The sequence below is a fragment of the Hylobates moloch genome, unplaced genomic scaffold (genome assembly GCF_009828535.3).
Source record: "Hylobates moloch isolate HMO894 unplaced genomic scaffold, HMol_V3 SCAFFOLD_27, whole genome shotgun sequence".
Classification (NCBI taxonomy): Eukaryota; Metazoa; Chordata; class Mammalia; order Primates; family Hylobatidae; genus Hylobates; species Hylobates moloch.
In genome coordinates this window covers 3,820,720-3,841,996 of record NW_026652302.1, presented here as the reverse complement: position 1 = coordinate 3,841,996, position 21,277 = coordinate 3,820,720, and the positions used below count along the sequence as shown (strand labels likewise).

Genomic DNA, 21,277 nt, shown 5'->3' with positions numbered 1-21,277 from the left:
TTTTTTTTTTTATTATACTTTAGGTTTTAGGGTACATGTGCACAAAGGGCAGGTTTGTTACATATGTATCCATGTGCCATGTTGATTTCCTGCACCCATTAGCTCGTCATTTAGCATAAGGTATATCTCCTAATGCTGTCCCTGCCCCCCCCACCCCCCACCCCACAACAGTACCCGGAATGTGATGTTCCCCTTCCTGTGTCCATGAGTTCTCATTGTCCAATTCCCACCTATGAGTGAGAACATGCGGTGTTTGGTTTTTTGTCCTTGCGATAGTTTACTGAGAATGATGTTTTCCAGTTTCATCCATGTCCCTACAAAGGACACGAACTCATCATTTTTTATGGCTGCATAGTATTCCATGGTGTATATGTGCCACATTTTCTTAATCCAGTCTATTGTTGTTGGACATTTGGGTTGGTTCCAAGTCTTTGCTATTGTGAATAGTGCCGCAATAAACATACGTGTGCATGTGTCTTTATAGCAGCATGATTTATACTCCTTTGGGTATATACCCAGTAATGGGATGGCTGGGTCAAATGGTATTTCTAGTTCTAGATCCCTGAGGAATCGCCACACTGACTTCCACAATGGTTGAACTAGTTTACAGTCCCACCAACAGTGTAAAAGTGTTCCTATTTCTCCACATCCTCTCCAGCACCTGTTGTTTCCTGATTTTTTAATGATGGCCATTCTAACTGGTGTGAGATAGTATCTCACTGTGGTTTTGATTTGCATTTCTCTGATGGCCAGTGATGATGAGCATTTCTTCATGTGTTTTCTGGCTGCATAAATGTCTTCTTTTGAGAAGTGTCTGTTCATGTCCTTTGCCCACTTTTTGATGGGGTTGTTTGTTTTTTTCTTGTAAATTTGTTTGAGTTCATTGTAGATTCTGGATATTAGCCCTTTGTCAGATGAGTAGGTTGCAAAAATTTTCTCCCATTCTGTAGGTTGCCTGTTCACTCTGATGATAGTTTCTTTTGCTGTGCAGAAGCTCTTTAGTTTAATGAGATCCCATTTGTCGATTTTGGCTTTTGTTGCCATTGCTTTTGGTGTTTTAGACATGAAGTCCTTGCCCACGCCTATGTCCTGAATGGTATTGCCTAGGTTTTCTTGTAGGATTTTAATGGTTTTAGGTCTAACATTTAAGTCTTTAATCCATCTTGAATTAATTTTTGTATAAGGTGTAAGGAAGGGATCCAGTTTCAGCTTTCTACATATGGCTAGCCAGTTTTCCCAGCACCATTTATTAAATAGGGAATCCTTTCCCCATTTCTTGTTTTTGTCAGGTTTGTCAAAGATCAGATAGTTGTAGATATGCGGCATCATTTCTGAGGGCTCTGTTCTGTTCCATTGATCTATGTCTCTGTTGTGGTACCAGTACCATGCTGTTTTGGTTACTGTAGCCTTGTAGTATAGTTTGAAGTCAGGTAGCGTGATGCCTCCAGCTTTGTTCTTTTGGCTTAGGATTGACTTGGCAATGCGGGCTCTTTTTTGGTTCCATATGAACTTTAAAGTAGTTTTTTCCAATTCTGTGAAGAAAGTCATTGGTAGCTTGATGGGGATGGCATTGAATCTATAAATTACTTTGGGCAGTATGGCCATTTTCACGATATTGATTCTTCCAACCCATGAGCATGGAATGTTCTTCCATTTGTTTGTATCCTCTTTGATTTCATTGAGCAGTGGTTTGTAGTTCTCCTTGAAGAGGTCCTTCACATCCCTTGTAAGTTGGATTCCTAGGTATTTTATTCTCTTTGAAGCAATTGTGAGTGGGAGTTCACTCATGATTTGGCTCTCTGTTTGTCTGTGATTGGTGTACAAGAATGCTTGTGATTTTTGTACATTGATTTTGTATCCTGAGACTTTGCTGAAGTTGCTAATCAGCTTAAGGAGATTTTGGGCTGAGACAATGGGATTTTCTAGATATACAATCATGTCATCTGCAAACAGGGACAGTTTGACTTCCTCTTTTCCTAATTGAATACCCTTTATTTCCTTCTCCTGCCTGATTGCTCTGGCCAGAACTTCCAGCACTATGTTGAATAGGAGTGGTGAGAGAGGGCATCCCTGTCTTGTGCCAGTTTTCAGAGGGAATGCTTCCAGTTTTTGCCCATTCAGTATGATATTGGCTGTGGGTTTGTCGTATATAGCTCTTATTATTTTGAGATACGTCCCATCAATACCTAATTTATTGAGAGTTTTTAGCATGAAGGGTTGTTGAATTTTGTCAAAAGCCTTTTCTGCATCTATTGAGATAATCATGTGGTTTTTGTCTTTGGTTCTGTTTATATGCTGGATTACATTTATTGATTTGCGTATGTTGAACCAGCCTTGCATCCCAGGGATGAAGCCCACTTGATCATGGTGTATAAGCTTTTTGATGTGCTGCTGGATTCGGTTTGCCAGTATTTTATTGAGGATTTTTGCATCAATGTTCATCAAGTATATTGGTCTAAAATTCTCTTTTTTGGTTGTATCTGTGCCTGGCTTTGGTATCAGGATGATGCTGGCTTCATAAAATGTGTTAGGGAGGATTCCCTCTTTTTCTATCGATTGGAATAGTTTCAGAAGGAATGGTACCAGTTCCTCCTTGTACCTCTGGTAGAATTCAGCTGTGAATCCATCCGGTCCTGGACTCTTTTTGGTTGGTAAGCTATTGATTATTGCCACAATTTCAGAACCTGTTATTGGTCTATTCAGAGATTCGACTTCTTCCTGATTTAGTCTTGGGAGGGTGTATTTGTCGAGGAATTTATCCATTTCTTCTAGATTTTCTAGTTTATTTGCATAGAGGTGTTTGTAGTATTCTCTGATGGTAGATTGTATTTCTGTGGGATCGGTGGTGATATCCCTTTTTTCATTTTTTATTGCATCTATTTGATTCTTCTCTCTTTTCTTCTTTATTAGTCTTGCTAGCGGTCTATCAATTTTGTTGATCTTCTCAAAAAACCAGCTCCTGGATTCATTAATTTTTTGAAGGGTTTTTTGTGTCTCTATTTCCTTCAGTTCTGCTCTGATTTTAGTTATTTCTAGCCTTCTGCTAGCTTTTGAATGTGTTTGCTCTTGCTTTTCTAGTTCTTTTAATTGTGATGTTAGGGTGTCAATTTTGGATCTTTCCTGTTTTCTCTTGTGGGCATTTAGTGCTATAAATTTCCCTCTACACACTGCTTTGAATGTGTCCCAGAGATTCTGGTAGGTTGTGTCTTTGTTCTCGTTGGTTTCAAAGAACATCTTTATTTCTGCCTTCATTTCATTATGTACCCAATAGTCATTCAGGAGCAGGTTGTTCAGTTTCCATGTAGTTGAGCAGTTTTGAGTGAGTTTCTTAATACTGAGTTCTAGTTTGATTGCACTGTGGTCTGAGAGACAGTTTGTTATAATTTCTGTTCTTTTACATTTGCTGAGGAGAGCTTTACTTCCAACTATGTGGTCAATTTTGGAATAGGTGTGGTGTGGTGCTGAAAAAAATGTATATTCTGTTGATTTGGGGTGGAGAGTTCTGTAGATGTCTATTAGGTCCACTTTGTTTAGAGCTGAGTTCAATTCCTGGATATCCTTGTTAACTTTCTGTCTAGATGATCTGTCTAATGTTGACAGTGGGGTGTTAAAATCTCCCATTATTATTGTGTGGGAGTTTAAGTCCCTTTGTAGGTCACTCAGGACTTGCTTTATGAATCTGGGTGCTCCTGTGTTGGGTGCATATATATTTAGGATAGTTAGCTCTTCTTGTTGAATTGATCCCTTTACCATTATGTAATGGCCTTCTTTGTCTCTTTTGATCTTTGTTGGTTTAAAGTCTATTTTGTCAGAGACTGGGATTGCAACCCCTGCCTTTTTTTGTTTTCCATTTGCTTGATAGATCTTCCTCCATCCCTTTATTTTGAGTCTATGTGTGTCTCTGCACGTGAGATGCGTTTCCTGAATACAGCACACTGATGGGTCCTGACTCCTTATCCAGTTTGCCAGTCTGTGTCTTTTAATTGGAGCATTTAGCCCATTTACATTTAACGTTAATATTGTTATGTGTGAATCTGATCCTGTCATTATGATGTTAGTTGGTTATTTTGCTCATTAGTTGATGCACTTTCTTCCTAGCCTCGATGGACTTTACAATTTGGCATGTTTTTGCAGTGGCTGGTACCGGTTGTTCCTTTCCATGTTTAGTGCTTCCTTCAGGAGCTCTTTTAGGGCAGGCCTGGTGGTGACAAAATCACTCAGCGTTTGCTTGTCTGTAAAGTATTTTATTTCTCCTTCACTTATGAAGCTTAGTTTGGCTGGATAGGAAATTCTGGGTTGAAAATTCTTTTCTTTAAGAATGTTGAATATCGGCCCCCACTCTCTTCTGGCTTGTAGAGTTTCTGCCGAGAGATCAGCTGTTAGCCTGATGGGCTTCCCTTTGTGGGTAACCCGACCTTTCTCTCTGGCTGCCCTTAACATTTTTTCCTTCATTTCAACTTTGGTGAATCTGACAATTATGTGTCTTGGAGTTGCTCTTCTCGAGGAGTATCTTTGTGGCGTTCTCTGTATTTCCTGAATCTGAATGTTGGCCTGCCTTGCTAGATTGGGGAAGTTCTCCTGGATAATATCTTGCAGAGTGTTTTCCAACTTGGTTCCATTCTCCCCGTCATTTTCAGGTACACCAATCAGACGTAGGTTTGGTCGTTTCACGTAGTCCCAAATTTCTTGGAGGCTTTGTTCATTTCTTTTTATTCTTTTTTCTCTAGACTTCCCTTCTTGCTTCATTTCATTCATTTCATCTTCCATCTGCGATACCCTTTCTTCCAGTTGATCGCATCTGCTACTGAGGCTTCTGCAATCTTCACGTAGTTCTCGAAACTTGGCTTTCAGCTCCTCCATCTCCTTTAAGCCCTTCTCTCCATTGGTTATTCTAGTTATCCATTCTTCTAATATTTTTCAAAGTTTTTAACTTCTTTGCTATTGTTTTGAATTTCCTCCCGTAGCTCAGAGTAGTTTGATCGTCTGAAGCCTTCTTCTCTCAACTCGTCAAAGTCATCCTCCATCCAGCTTTGTTCCATTGCTGGTGAGGAACTGCGTTCCTTTGGAGGAGGAGAGGTGCTCTGCTTTTTAGAGTTTCCAGTTTTTCTGCTCTGTTTTTTTCCCCATCTTTGCGGTTTTATCTACTTTTGGGCTTTGATGATGGTGATGTACAGATGGGTTTTTGGTGTGGATGTCCTTTCTGTTTGTTAGTTTTCCTTCTACCAGACAGGACCCTCAGCTGCAGGTCTGTTGGAGTTTACTAGAGGTCCACTCCAGACCCTGTTTGGCTGGGTGTCAGCAGCGGTGGCTGCAGAACAGCGGATTTTCGTGAGACCACCAATTCAGCTGTCTGATAGTTCCTCTGGAAGTTTTGTCTCAGAGGAGTACCTGGCCCAGTGAGGTGTCAGTCTTTCCCTTCTGGGGGGGTGCCTCCCAGTTAGGCTGTTCAGGGGTGAGGGACCCACTTTAGGAGGCAGTCTGTCCGTTCTCAGATCTCCAGCTGCGTGCTGGGAGAACCACTACTCTCTTCAAAGCTGTCAGTCAGACAGGGACGTTTAAGTCTCTGGAGATTCCTGCTGACTTTTTGTTTGTCTGTGCCCTGCCCCCAGAGGTGGAGCCTACAGAGGCAGACAGGCCTCCTTGAGCTGTGGTGGGCTCCACCCAGTTCGAGCTTCCCGGCTGCTTTGTTTACCTAAGCAAGCCTGGGTAATGGCGGGCGCCCCTCCCCCAGCCTCGCTGCTGCCTTGCAGCTTGATCTCAGACTGCCGTGCTAGCAATCAGCGAGACTCCGTGGGCATAGGACCCTCCGAGCCAGGTGCGGGATACAATCTCCTAGTGTGCCGTTTTCCAGGCCTGTTGGGAAAGCGCAGTATGAGGGTGGGACTGACCTGATTTTCCAGGTGCCGTCTGTTATCCCTTTCTTTGACTAGGAAAGGGAACTCCCCGACCCCTTGCGCTTCCCGAGTGAGGCAGTGCCTCGCCCTGCTTCGGCTCGCGCACAGTGCGCTTCACCGACTGTCCTGCACCCACTGTTTGGCACTCCCTAGTGAGATGAAACCGGTACCTCAAGCAGAAATGCAGAAATCACCAGTCTTCTGTGTCGCTCGGGCTGGGAGCTGGAGACCGGAGCTGTTCCTATTCGGCCATCTTGGCTCCCCCTCATTTTAGGCTTTTTTTCTCATATTTTGCTTTATTATCAATTCTCTAGTGCAGTGTTGAATATTTTACTAAAGCAAAATTAATGCAATTAAGTTCAAATTTGGACCTTAAACATCATTCGGATGTTTAAATACATATATACTATGTACACACAAACATAATATATATATTATACATGTGTAATTTCCTTTTATCATTGTAAAAGACAGTTTGAAGCACTAAAACACTATAAACAAAAAATATTATTCATGATGATATTACCAGAAAAATATTTAACTTTTGGCACACATTCTCTAGTACTTAAAGAAATTTTTAACATAGTGGAGGGCATATCATAAATTAAAATGTTACATCATTTACATTTTACTTATAGGCATTTTGTTGTATTATACTTTTATAAATATAATTTTAATGGAGGTCAAATATTCCATTATATGACTATGCCAACTTAGTTTCCCTCATGTTAAGTATTTAGGATATTTTTAGGTTAAATTATGTAACAATTATGTTTTTTAAAATTAACTCCTTTGTGTACATATCTTTGGATATCTTTCCAACTATTTCCTGATAAAAGAGTCCTAAATGTGTGAAACAAAAGGTATTATATTTTTAAGTATCCTGGTGTTTATGTTGCAGCTTTTTCACTCCTATTCTTCAGTGAGTTGGTGGGGAGTGTTACAACTCTTTTACCCCCATCACCAGTGAACTCTGGGTTCTTGTCTCATGACCAGGAAGAATAAGGGACATGGACACCAGAAAGTGAGTAAGGCAGAGTCAGATTATTGAGCGACAGAAAAGTTCTCAGCAAAGAGAGGAGACCCAAAAGAGGGTTGTTGGCTGCAGGGCTAAGTTCAGGGTTTTTGTGGACTTTGAAGTGGGAGGAGTGCGTTGACTGGTCTGTGGTCCATCTTGGAGAAAGCACCACTCAGTAGGGGCACAGTACTGAAAAGAACCAATTGGAGGTAGAGGTGAAGTCTTGGCCTGCAACCAATCAGGGGCTGAAGTGATGTTACACATTATGCAACTAAAGATTCGGCCAGCACCAATCGCAGAAAGATAGGTATATGTAAAATATGTGAAAAGTGAGGAAGAATTGGGAGGAAGCACATGAAATGGACAAAGCGGTGCCAAGGAGAGAGAAATGTGTGCAACAAAGGGGTGGAATTTGTTCATCTGGGTTCATAGAGTAAGTGTCTCCATTCAAGGAGACAGGCTTTTTCTTACCTGGGGCCTGCAGCTTGATTTTCAGGCTGTTCTTGATTTGAAGGAGTTTCACCCAGGACCAACCCTAACCACCTGCATGATTGTTTTTTTTCTTTCCTACTCTCATGCTTATTTATATGTTGTTTTCTAAAGAGATTGTACTAATAGAGATGAGTACCTATTTCACTCTTCCTGGACAACACTGAATAGGGTTTGTTTTAAGTATGCAAATGAGATTAATAACTAATAAAATAAATAATTTTAATTTCCAGTTCTTTGATTACTAGTGAAATAAGTCTATTGTCATGTTTTTAAGCTATTCCTATTTAGTCTTTCACGGCTTTCCTATTCCCTTTGCCTATTAGCAATGGAGACTAACATCCTAGTATTTTCCTTTTTATCTGTGTGAGTGCTTTACATCTGAATAATGCCAACCAGGTGCATAATGGTGGCAAATCCATTTTTCTGGATAGTTGGTTGTTTTTAAATTTGTTTTAAAATTGTATTCAGGCAACCACTTCCTCACAGAGGGCAGATGGCGGCACCTCTGCCCTCACAGTTGGGCCATGCAGTGGTGTCACACCCTGGCGGCTTACCAGCTTCTTCCAGAAGGAAGATGACCATGGCCTGAGCTGAGTCCTGTTGGAGGCCTCAAGGGCTCTCCTGACTCCTCCACTCTTCAGATTGTGAGCAAGAACTGGAGGTGGCAGTCAGCCCCGGGAGGGCTGGCGTCTGGTCAGGCTTTTGTCTGTGGCCTGGTCCCACCCTTCTGATGGCTGTGAGCACTGGGGAGAGAGTGGCCAGTGGTGGGGAGGCTGAGGTCCTGCCCTGACGTTCTGAACAGGTGAAACTCGGTCATCCTGGGGAAAGACATAGACCAGCTGTGTGTGAACTTGGAGCCAGCAGAGGAGCAAGATGGAAGCTGATGGCTCCTTCTCCAAGATGAATGTGGTCAGAAACACTGGGATCAGAGCCAATGAGATACAGCAGGAGGCTATCAAGGAGACAAGGTGCATTTCCACGCTGTCGACCCTGAAGGCAACGAATGGAATGAGGATAAAGTGAAGATTTTCTAAAAATTGATGGGGTAACACAGGAAGTTCTCAGGAACCTCAGAGACCACGGGTATCAGGTGGAAACCAGTCCACTCCCACAGCATGACCATCTGTCCCACTTCCAGTGGTTGCTGTGGGTCCCACTGTGCTGTCCACCCCCATGGGCTGCCAGGCGCCTCCTAGAACCTTTACCCTGTCCTGCAGCCCATGATGTCACATCCCTCTGCATCAGTACCTGGCTATGGGCAGGTTCCAGATGTATTAAAGATTTGTTCTAATAGGAAAAAAGAAAAATAGAAGAGATGGAGAGAGAGAGAGAAAGGATGGGAGGCAAAAAAGGATTCTATTTAAATATTTCCTACTTACATTTTGAGTTTACTAAAACTGACTTCTGCTGTGATCAGTCTGCTCTTATGCCCATTCAGTGAACTTGTTTTAGACAGTATTTTTTTCATTCTAGAATGTTCATTTAGTTCTTTTAATAGTTCCAATTCTTTGTTGAAATTTTTCATATTTTCATTCATTTTGACCATCACTTTCTCTATATTACTTAGCATATTTATAGTATATTGAAATTCTTATCTCCTATGTAAGATTACTTTGAAGTCCTTGGTTCAATAATTAATTAGTAAAACACAAAGAATCAGGGACATGTTAGAAGCTGTGAACACTGCAATCAACCAACATAACCTAATCTGCATTAACAGAACACTGCTCCTAACAACTAGAGAATATTTTTTCAAGGGCACATGAAACATTCATCAAAGTAGACCATACAATGAACTATGAAAAGTCTCAATAAATGTAAAAGATTAAAATTAAAATCACACAGAGTATGTACTCCTACCACAATGTTAAATTAGGAACCAAGAAAAATAAAATAATTAGAAGAACAAGTAAAGTAGAAAAAAAGACAAAATACAAAATAGCAACAAAGTTAAAATTGGTTCTTTGAAACATTTAAGGATATTTTGAATAATACCAATAAAATTATTCACAAAAAGAGAAAAAACGTGAATTACTAATGAAAGAGTATTATTGCTATAGATCTTATATATATTAAAAGGACACAAGGGGATGTTATATAACTTATGAAAATAAATTCAACAAATCAGATGGATCAGGCAAATTCCTTGAAAAATACAAATTATCAAGACAGATACAATGAGAAAGGGAAAATTCAAATAGGCCCAGATTGCTCTGAATTCAATCAAAGATTTAAGATAGGAATAATACCAATACTACATAAATTTCAGAAACAGGAGGAGGCAATGTTTTTCAACTTAATTTATGAGGCCAATATACCAAGACTATGATACCAAAACCTAAGAAATAACAAGAGAAGACAATTCATAAACATGGACTTAACAAACACCAGCTGTTTAAGTATAGCAATACTTGAGTAGGCTAGAATACCATGACCAAGTGTGGTTTTTCCAGGATTGCAAGGATTGTTTCACATTAGGAAATCAGTAAATGCTTATTAGAATAAAGAAGGAAAGAAAACCCCACATGATCATAGATGCAAAAGCATGCTTTGGGCAAAAGCCAACATCCATTTTAATTCCCATTTCACGTAAAAAAATTCTCAGATAAAAGGAAGTGAAAGAAGCTTCCCTAATCTGATAAAGGACATCTAACAAAAAGCTACAGCTAACACCACACTTGGGAGTAAAACATTAAATCTTTTCCCCTAAGATTATAAACAAGACAGAAATGTCCACATTTACACTTTTTTTCAACATTTACCAGAGATCCTATAATTGTAAGGTAGGACCCACCCCCTAAACCAATCCTTTACAAAAACTAAAATAAAAAATTGACTACACCAAATGTTGACAAGGATATTAAACAACCGAGACTCTCACACATTGCTGGTAGTCATGTAAAATAATGCAACTTATTTGGAGAATTGTGTGGCAGTGTCTTTAAAATTCCAACATACAACCACTCCATGATGCAACATTTCCATTCCCAGGTGCTTACCCAAGAGAAGCAAAACATGGGTCCACGTAAAGACTCGCATGTAAATGTTCACAGCAGATGTATTTGCAATAGCCAAAAGCAACGTAAATGTCTTTCAAGAGAAGATAGGATAAGCAAATTGTGGTATTTGTATGTAACAATACAACTTAACATTAAAAAGGAATGACCTGATGATACACACAGCAACATGGATGATTTTCAAAAACATTTTCAAAAAGAAAGGCAGGCACAAAAGAATACATACTGCATCCCTCCATTTACACAATGTGTAAGAAAAGGCAAAACCTATCTATGGATATGGAGGCCAGAAAGTGGATGGCTCTGTTGAGGCGGAATTGACTGAAAAGTGGATGAGGTAAATTCCTGAAACGATCATATTGTTCTGCATCCTGTTTTGGTTTGCTGGTGACACGGGTACATACAATTACCAAAACTCACTGAAGTGAACACTTGCGTTGTGTATTTTATTGCATGTAAATTATAACCCAATAAGAAAATTAAGAGATCTCAAATCCATTATTCAAAGAGAAATTTTTCCATAAATAGTAAATCCATCTACAAATATCTACATTTATCAAGCTTCCCTCACTACTTTCTGTTCTACTACTTCATGTTCATTGGAATTGTGCCTAAAGAAATAACACCCATCCATGGATGAAGAGCATGGCAATGATGAGTACATGTAGTTGGATGCCAAAAATATTAAAAGACATTTTTCTTCATTTGAAAAATAGTTTCTATATATGCTAGCAAATTATTTACTGGTTTTCATATCATCTGGTGAAATTTTATCTATGTACATTATATCTTTTTTTCAGCCATAAAATATTTTCTTCTAGATAAGAACTCTTTTGTCAAATTGGATGAAAATACCGTACAGATATTTGGTCAGAAAAAAACTCCAATTCCTGTAAAATAGTTCGCCAGTATAATTTTTTCTTAAAATTGTTTTATAATATATAAAATATAGTGTGATGATATTAAACATAATTAAATAGCTGTTACACATTACAAAAGATAGTTACAAAGTAAATCAGTGATATCTTACTTTGTGTCTGCCCTGGTGGTTACATATTTTGGAATGAGTTGCTCAAGTTTGAACCCAAGAGAGGGTGGAAACTCCAAGAAATACAATTTTCTTATTAGATTTTTTTGATCCAACTTAGCATAAATATATGACTAGAGCTTAAATTTAGAGACCCTCTGCCAAGAGGATTCATTTTCTTTGGAGAGGAGAGCATGTTCGGACTCCTTTCAGAGCAAAAACCATTGGGAAATAGATGTGCATATGTGAGAGTTTTATAATCATTTTTTTTTTTTTTTTTTTTTTGAGACGGAGTCTCGCTCTGTCCCCCAGGCTGGAGTGCAGTGGCGCAATCTCGGCTCACTGCAAACTTGTTCCCTCCCTGTGCCCATATGTTCTCATTGTTCAACTCCCACTTACGAGTGAGAACATGCAGTGTTTGGTTTTCTGTTCCTGCGTTAGTTTGCTGAGAATGATGGTTTCCAGCTTCGTCCATGTCTCTGCAAAGGACATGAATTCATCCTTTTTTATGGTTTCATAGTATTCCATGGTGTAGATGTGCCACATTTTCTTTATCCAGTCTGTCATTGATGGGCTTTTGAGTTGGTTCCAAGTCTTTGCTATTGTAAACAGTGCTGCAATAAACATATGGTGCATGTGTCTTTATAGCAGAATGATTTAAAATCCTTTGGGTATATACTCAGTAATGAGATTGCTGGGTCAAATGGTATTTTTAGTTCTAGATCCTTGAGGAATCACCACACTAATTTCTTACAAAATATTAGTTTCTCAATTAGGCCTACCTTCACATGTACATTTAAAAATGCAACCCCCTCTTCTCCTCCCTTTGACTTTTTTTTCAAAGCATTCATCACCTTTTTTTTTTTGACATGGAGTCTTACTCTGTCACGAGTGCAGTGGCACCACATCAGCTCACTGCAACCTCCGTCTCCTGGGTTCAAGCAATTCTCCTGCCTCAGCCTCCTGAGTAGTTGGGATTACAGGCACCCACCACCATGCTTGGCTAATTTTTTTATATTTTTAGTAGAGACGGGGTTTCACCATGTTGGCCAGGCTGATCTCGAATTCCTGACCTCAAGTGATCTGCCCACTTCGGCCTCCCAAAGTGCTGAGATTACAAGCGTGAGCCACCTCGCCTGGCCCATTCATCACCTTTTAACATACACACACTTTCCATATTAATGTTAACTCTCTTTTGCCTCATGAATGTAAGCTCCAATGGGACAGTCTGGGAGAAATGTTTTATTTATTTTCATACTGCAAGTGCCTAGAAACAATGCCTAGCACATAATTGGTGTTCCATAAATACTCGGTGAATAAGGGAACAAATGATTTCTCAACCTTATTCTGTGAAGTTTCCTGGCTTGATAAGCAGTGAAGGTCTCCTACCTCCATTTTTTCAGAGTACATGGAGAGTAATTCCTCCATCCTTGAGGTGTAGTCACAACCTGGATCCTCCCCACCAAGAAGCCATTATTGTCAATGATGACATCCAATTTACAATTTTTCTTTATCAACTGGGCATTGAGAGAACTTATAGGAATATTAGAAAATATCAAACATGCAAATATTCTCATGATGGAACAAAATATAAGAATTAAAAATGGTTAATTCTTGTGTTTTCTTATTTTGTGTTTAGTCAGGGATTTCCTGATAGACAGAACCAACAGGAGTGAAACAGAAACAGACAGAGAGAAACACAGAGAGCAAGAAGGAGAGATAGATTTATTTTAAGAAATTGGTTCACACTATTGTAGAAGCTTGGTAAATGCAAAATCTGTAGACAGGACAACCGATTGGACACTGAGGGAAGAACTGCAGTTGCAGTTTGCTGGCCGAATTCCTTCTTTCTTTGGGAAGGGCAGTCTTTGTTCTATTAACACCTTCAACTGACTGGATGAGGCCCAGCCACACAATGGAGACTAATCTGCTTTACTCAAAATTCACCAATTTAAATTTTAATCTCATCTTAAATTTAAATTAAAAAAAAAAAAACACTTTCACAGAAACATCCGGAATAATGTTTGAACAAGTATCTGGGCACCTGGCCAAGCCAAGTGATGTAAGGTATCCTTCATGGCATAAAGTTTCCAATTCCTACGCTGTTTATTTTCTGCCAAACTTGTCTGGTAATAGTTCTGCAGGACAATTTCTTTTCTTGGGTAAAAAAAAGGTTCATTCTCTTCCCATCATTATTTATCCATGATGTGCATGCACATTCTCTCTCTCTCCCTCTCTCTCTCTCTCTCACACCCACTCATACTTCTGCACAGACTCATTCTCTATTTGTGTTTTGCTCTCTTACTCTCTGGCTTTTACTCTATTGCTCTCTTGGCTTTGCTCATATTTTTACATCATATTTGATGTAAAAGATGTACATATGCATTTTTACATCATATTTTTTTCTCCCTGAGGCCAGTTTCTCTGCTTGCTTGTCAATATACAAGGTTTATTACGACTGACCAGCCTCAAACTTAAATGTTCTCACTAGTCCAACACCTGCAGCAAACTTTTCACCTTCTTTCCATCTCAATATGCAATTCCTAGGAAACAGATTACTTCAACCTGGTCAAGTTGCCCAATTGAACTTGGTCAAACTGTCTGTCTTTGCCCAGAGGAGCTGGTGATGTGTGGCTTACTACTTGCTGGTTGGGGGTTTGGAAACAGCCTGAGATGGAAATGAGGCAATTTCAGAAATCAAAGTAAAATCTTAAGTCCCCCAGTGGACCGAACAAATCCTCTCTCAGCAAAGGGGGCCCCAGAGAAACCTTAAAAACTGAGTGCCCAGCCACGATGAGACAGGAAGTTGGACACATCTGTTATACCACTTTCTTGCTAACCACCATTAAGCTTTCTTTCCTAAGGGTTAAACGGAAATTAGCTTTTTTTGAAAGACATGTTCCATCGCTGATTTCAACCATCAGCCTGACACTGCCCCTCCCTTTTTGCAGTTTCAACACAGCAGCTGACAGACATTCTTTCCTGGTAAGAGACCACCGACCATGGAATAATTGGTGCCAGTTTACGGAGGCTGTGCACTGAGTGCCTTTGTGTCCTCTACTTCATGTTTTAATGTATAGGGCCTAATTGTAATACACTTCAATGTTAAATCTGCACCCCAAAGTGAACATGAGACATATGTAATGTACATGCTGGCTTATACACATGTGCCTGCCCCCCCTTTGTAAATAAATATTCATGCTCCTCCTATAATCTGTTAAATATGGATACTCAGCCAACCCATTCAGCATAAATTACTGTCTCATCTTTTCCTCCCTCGAAGTGCCTGCTTTTCAGTGTCAGCTGGAAGTTCCCATACCCCCGCTTGAGAAATAAAGTTCTCCTTTCTAAATTTACAGATTTTGTGACAGATCCCTAGATTCCCTGCAGCGTGACTGAAGATAATGCATGTGTGAGCCCATTGACAGCTCAGTTGTCTCCCCAGCTGCATTGGGGAAGAGTAAGTCCCAAGATCTCCCACCTATAGGCTGAAGATCTTGGAGTCTTTATTTCTTCCTACCTCTCCCTTCCATCTGGACCTTGGAAGAGATATTTCTCTTGGCCCTTGGTCTTAGGTGGGGGGCAGGTGGTGGGGGGCATTTCAACTTAACTCAGTGGGGTCCTCAAAGGGACACCTTTGGTAAATGCTGTTATGGGGAACCTGAGTTCTAAGGGAACAGCCTCTGGTCAGCCACCATCAGAAACCCTGGTGGCTTACATGTTTAAGAACCAGGGAAACATTCTTTTGAATATTTGAGATCCTGACTAAAGCTGACTGGGAGGATTCAAAGCTTTGTTGGTCACAATGGGGGAACTTTTGGCATGCTTAAATTAGTTTGTTTATTTGCACAATTAGAACGGAGAGGGTTTGGACCTCTCAATAGCAGTGTGAGCTCTTTTGTAATTAATTGGTATTATGAGAACTCTAAACATGTTCTGGAGTCTCTGATGGCCTCCTCAAAGGAGACAAATTCAAGGCTGAAGGAGTCTAATTTGAAACTTGACCAGTATATTTAAAAACTTGAGCACTACCTTGAGTTAGATTCCAACCTTGAGACAGAGGAAGATGCTGTGTCTCCCCATTCTCCTTCTTCTACTGCTCCTTTAATGCCAGCAACACTGTATCCTTCTCTGCCATCTTTCACCCTTTCTGAGCTTCCTTTCTTCCATTCCCCTTCTTCCCTAGAGCCACCCCCTCCTTTCCACACCCCTCCAACCCTTCTCCTTGCCCCCTTACAAGTTGCTCAAATTACAGGGGGCCACCAGGCAGGAGAGTCATTCTCCTCCCTCTGGTCCAAAACTGATCTTATGCCTATTATCAAGGACTTCTCTAACCCTAAAACAGACTCAGTTGAATTTGAACACCATTTTGGCTTCATTATAAATATGTATCAACCAAGCCTTCTCAGTGTTTGTCAATTGCTCCAGATGTTAGCGGGACTATTTTAGCCAGGGAATAGATGAACCATGAGGGTTTGGCACATCCTAAAACTGATCTTGTACTTATGTGGGAAGCAGCCTTTAGGAGGGCTCGGGAGGTAATTACAGAATTAATTAAGGCCATCCTAGTAATTTTTCCATGTCAAATAGATTGGAAGGCTAGTCAGTGATATATCCAGAAAAGGGATGAGCCAGTCTTTGATTTTTTTTTCAATCAATTAAAAAAACTTTCAGACAGAATTCAGGCATCAAAGAGTTAAATGATGATAATGCCAAGCTTTCCAACTCATTTTTTCTTTCCGGTCTCAGTGAGACCCTTAGTACTCTGGTCAAGCAGATTCACCAGTACTCCAGTTAAGCCATGATTCTGGCTGGACTCTAAAAGGCCTTATGAGTTGGCTTTCGTGTTCAACTACCTCTCAAAAACAACAGAAAAGGAAAGATGCTCGAGTAGCTAAGACACTCATTGCCAGGAAGAAACTGCAAAACTCATGGCCCTACACATTAAGCAGCATCAGGGGCTTTCCACTAAACAACAAGCCCCATCTAAGGAGCAAAAGACACAGCACAGCCTGACATAAAAAAATCATAGATTGTTATTTTTACAGGGAAGTCTGTCACTTTAAACAGGATTGTGAGAAATAGAAAATGTGGCTCAAAAAAAAAAAAATCTTGATCATGATAAAGAAAACTAATTCTTTTCCCAAAGTAGACTGATGCCAGAACAGTTTTTTTCCCCATTACAAGAATAGGGGTACTATGATAAAGGGAAGAGAATTTTTCTTTTCCTAATGGTAAATTCAGTTGGGAGAATTTGATCTTCAAATTAATAATCAGTCTGAACTCAAATAGATACTGGGGCTACTCTCTTAGTGCTGAACCCCAACCCTTTATATGTCCACCACCCCAAAGCTGCCAGGGTTTTTGGTGGGGGCTGACCAGTGACTGTTCCCTTAGAATCTAGGTTCCCCATAACAGCATTTTATGCTATGGTTGTAACCAAACCATAAAAATGGTCAGGGTCACTAATCAACCTATGACTATTTTTTTTTCTTTTTTTTTCTTTTTTTGAGACAGAGTCTCACTCTGTTGTCCAGGCTGGAGTGCAGTGGCGTGGTCTCGGCTCACTGCAACCTTTGTCTCCCCAGTTCAAGTGATTCTCCTGCCTCAGCCTCCCAAGCAGCTGGAACTACAGGTGTGTGCCACCACACCTGGCTAATTTTTTGTATTTTTAGTAGAGACAGGGTTTCATCCTGTTAGCCAGGATGGTCTTGATCTACTGACCTTGTGAACTGCCTGCTTCAGCCTCCCAAAGTGCTGGGATTACAGGCATGAGCCACCATGCTCAGCCCAACCTATGACTATTTTTAAGGCAAAGCCGGGGCATCCTCATTCTTGTTTCCTCTGCTCCTCTCCGTATGGTAGAGAGACAGAGTTCCTTGAAAGGCATCAAGTTCATATTTCTTTTTCTCATGAGGAAGGGACCATTCTAGAGGTCTATCCTTTGGACATCTTGACCACTGACCTTACTCAGGTCTTTTCCATGTCAGTCATTAGCTTCTCAGTTGCCACTGAGCACCAGGCTTTTAAAAAACTGCCTCATACACTCTGGGCCAATCTAACACTGATGTCTGTCTGATTCACTCAGCACTGCCAATTATCATACAGATAGAGCCCAACAAACCTCTACCTAATATAAGACAATATCCCTCAATCCTGAAGCTTTGGCCAGAATAGAGTCCATCCTTAATGATATCCTCTCCAAGGGCCCCATAATCCCCTGCATTATCCTTTGTAACACATCCGTATTACCTGTCTGGAAACCAAACAGAAAGTGATGGAAGTTTGTTCAGGACTTTAATGATATTAATAATATTGTTATGCCTTGACACCCTGTTGTGCCAGACCCAGACACATGCCTGTCTGTCATACCTTCTAACACTCAGTGTCTCTCAGCTATTGATCTCTGTCGCGCCTTTTTCAGCAGTCCTGTCAATCCAGAAAGTCTATTTTTCTTTGCCTTCATGTGAAAGGGCCAATCATTCACTAATATAGTCATTCTTTGGGAATACACAGAAAACTCCACTTACTCTTCTCAAATCTTATGAGTTGACTTATAGGATATAAGCTTCCCCAACAATCCTACCCTATTATAATACATTTATGCTCTCCCTCACAAGATGCTTGACTTACTGACACTCTTCACTTGCTCCACCAGCTGGCCCTTGAGGGACACAAGGTCTCTAAAGACAAGCTACAGTTTTGTCAGAATTCTGTTAAGTTTCACAGATACTTATTAACCCCTTCAGGGCTAAACAACAACCCTTCTCACCTTTAAGGCATTTTTCCTCCCCTCTCTCCACTATCAAGCAGCAGCTTGGAGGACTTCTGGGACTTACTACAGAGCTTGGGGTTCCAACTTCTCTTTAATGGTACAACCTCTATATGCTTTACTTAAAGTTTTCTCCTCTGACCCCCCTATTTGAACCCTACAAAGTAGAGAGGTTTCAAGGACCTAAAAGGTCAGTTGGCCTCACCCCCCGCCCTGGGACACCCAAATTATGATCTCCCCCTTTCCCTTTTTGTCCCAAAACAAGATGGAAATGCCTTGGGAATCCTAATTCAGCCCTATGGGTGTAATAATCAGCCCATTAAGATTAGAGTCAACAATTCAATTCTGTAGCTCTACCCTATCTTAGGACAGTCATGGCCATTTTCACCCTCATTAAAGCTTTAAATCTACTGAAAAAACGAGAGGCCCTCTCACTATACATGTCTCTTATTCAGTTGAGGCCCTTCTCACCCTGCACCACACTCAGCATCTTTCAACTAGTCCACTGACCTGCTATAAGACACTTTTCTCCTCCTCTCCTAACCTAGCCATAGCTCACTGTAACCTCCTTAACCCCGGCACCTTCTTTCCTTTACCAGAAGAGGTATCCTCCATGACTATACTGCTTTTATAGACATCCTTCTCTCACCACACACAGACTAAAGGAAACTCCCTTACTCAATCTGAATTTTATCTGGCACACTGATGAGTCTTTTATCAGAGATTCTGCTATTTCCTACTGGGCAGGCTACCTGGTGGTTTCTCTGACACAAACCATTAAATCAAGCCCTCTGCCAGGTGCCTAATCTGCCCAACAGGTAGAACTGCATGCCCCCACTCAAGCTTGTCCACTAGCCAAATATAAAGGGGGTAATATATATACACCCAGCAGACATGCCTTCAGAGTTGCCTGTGATTTCAACATGATCTAGAACCAAAAAGGATTTCACACCTTTTCTGAAGAGCCTATTAAGAATGAAGACTTTGTTCTGGTCCTCTTGGATACCATTCAGGCTCCTCAAGCAATAGTCATTATCAAATTCCAGAGACATTTCTCTGACAAGACATAGGACAGCAAAGACAATTAACTAAGAAGTGTGGTAGCTCCAGCTGCTGCAGGGTGACACCTTCCCCAATTATGGCTGCTCAACCCACTACCCCTCCTTCTTCCCGGGCTCCTTCCTCTCCCTCATTCCCTTTCCCATTTGAAGATTTCTTCTCCAGACTCTCACTATTTCTAAAAACAGTTTCAGAGGCTGAAAAGAGGAATTAGATAAAACAAAATTGTTCTTTAAACCCCCAGACAAAACTATAGGAAAGTCCAAGTAGACATCCAGTTGTACCCAGCACTCTTTAGAGACCGACTTTAACCTTCATACAGAATCTGACCCATTGCAATCCAGACAAATGATTCAATGGAGCAGACAATACTGTTGGAGACTTTCTCAGGTACATAAACTTTGCAATGTCTGCCCTCAGGTACCTGGAGTGCTTCTCAGGTACATAAACTTTGCAATGTCTGCCCTCAGTAAACCCCTAAACTCTCCTCCAAGTTAACTTTCACTTCCCTTCACTGTAATGGCAAGTTGATTTCATTCTGTTATTGCCACCCCATGGATATAAATATGTTCTTGTAGTGGTGACGTTTATTCTCATTGGGTTGAGGCTTTCCTCTGCAAACAAGTCACAGCTATGGTGGTGGCCAAATACTACTTGAGAAAACCATTTCTACCTGGGATTCCCTTTGAACATCACAGATACAGGAGCTCATTTTACCAGCCAAGTACTGAAACAGGTGTTTAAAACCTGGCCCATCCCACAGCACTTTCACTGTGCCTATCATTCCAGTCCTCTGGGCTAGTTGAGCAGACTAATGAAATCATTAAAAACCACCTGGCAAAAATCACAAAAACATTTCATGTGTCCTGCCTAAAGCTCTTCTGCTGGTATTACTGATTTTGCAGTTCACTCCCATGAGAAAACATTGACTTTCTCCTTTTGAAATTGTTACTGGCTCGGTTTGGTGGCTCAGGCCTGTAATCTCAGCACTTCGGGAGATCAAGACAGGAGGACAGTTTGAGGATAGGCGTTCACTACCAGCCTGGGATAAATAGCGAGAATATGTCTCTACTAAAAGTGAAAAAAATTAAACAAGTTAGCCAGGCATGGTGGCACATGCCTGTAGTCCTGGTTACTTGGGAGGTAGAGGCAGGAGAACAGCTTGAGCCCAGGAGTTCGAGGCTGCAGTGAGGTATGATGACGCCATTGCACTCCAGCTTGGGCAACAGAGCAAGAGCCTTAAAAAATAAAAAAAGGAAAACAGAAAAGAAAAATTGTTATTGGTTGGTCTATGCCTTTAGAACAAGAAATGTTATCTCCTACCCAATTATAGGGGGAACTCCCAGCTTATTGCCAGAAGCTCTTCAAAGCTGTAGGTATCCACCACCACAAGGTGGGAAAATGTTTTTACAGCTTCCAGTGAGGCCATAATCTCCAGTTTCACCAACTCCAACCTGTGGTTACATACACTGGAAAATACATCAGTTACAAGACTCCATTTAGCCCCATCGAAAAGGCTCTTATCCAGTATTATTGACCAACCTATATGCTGTTAAGTTACAAATAATTTACTATTAGGTACACATATCTCATCTGAAAAAGGCAGCAATCACTGCTGAGTCATGGACATTAATGTCTGTATCTAACACCAAACCCAAGTTGATCAAACCCTAGTACTTAAGCCCAAGGAAAGACAACCACAGTGAACTTCGTAACACTCTGAACCAGGCCTGTACTGAGATGAATTTTTATACTCTCCTTGTATTGGTTATCACATTTAGTGTTTTAGGAATTTTCACAGTTATCATTTTCTTACATAAAGTATTGAGATACCCACCCCCACCTTGCTAAATGCACATCTATTTTCTAATTGTTTTAATTGTTATATCTGTAGAAATTTTATGTATTTTAGACATTTTGCACCATGTTGAGATAGGCCTGTGCATGCCAACAACTAGACACCTATAGATAATTAAAATACTTATGAGCCCCCTCTTC

The 21,277-nt window shown here is 40.6% G+C and overlaps 1 protein-coding gene across 3 annotated transcripts in view; it reads right to left on the bottom strand.

Annotated features, from left to right (window-relative positions):
* Positions 1-21,277, bottom strand: part of LOC116463091 (laforin) — a 358,522-nt gene that overhangs the window by 10,892 nt on the left and 326,353 nt on the right. The window contains exon 5 of one of the 3 annotated variants that reach the window (XM_058434474.1): positions 11,311-12,062. The exons of the other annotated variants lie outside the window; for them this stretch is intronic. The gene's annotated coding sequence lies outside the window, so the exon portion shown is untranslated. Of the gene's footprint in view, positions 1-11,310; positions 12,063-21,277 lie in introns of those variants that run through there. 3 annotated transcript variants of the gene reach the window in all.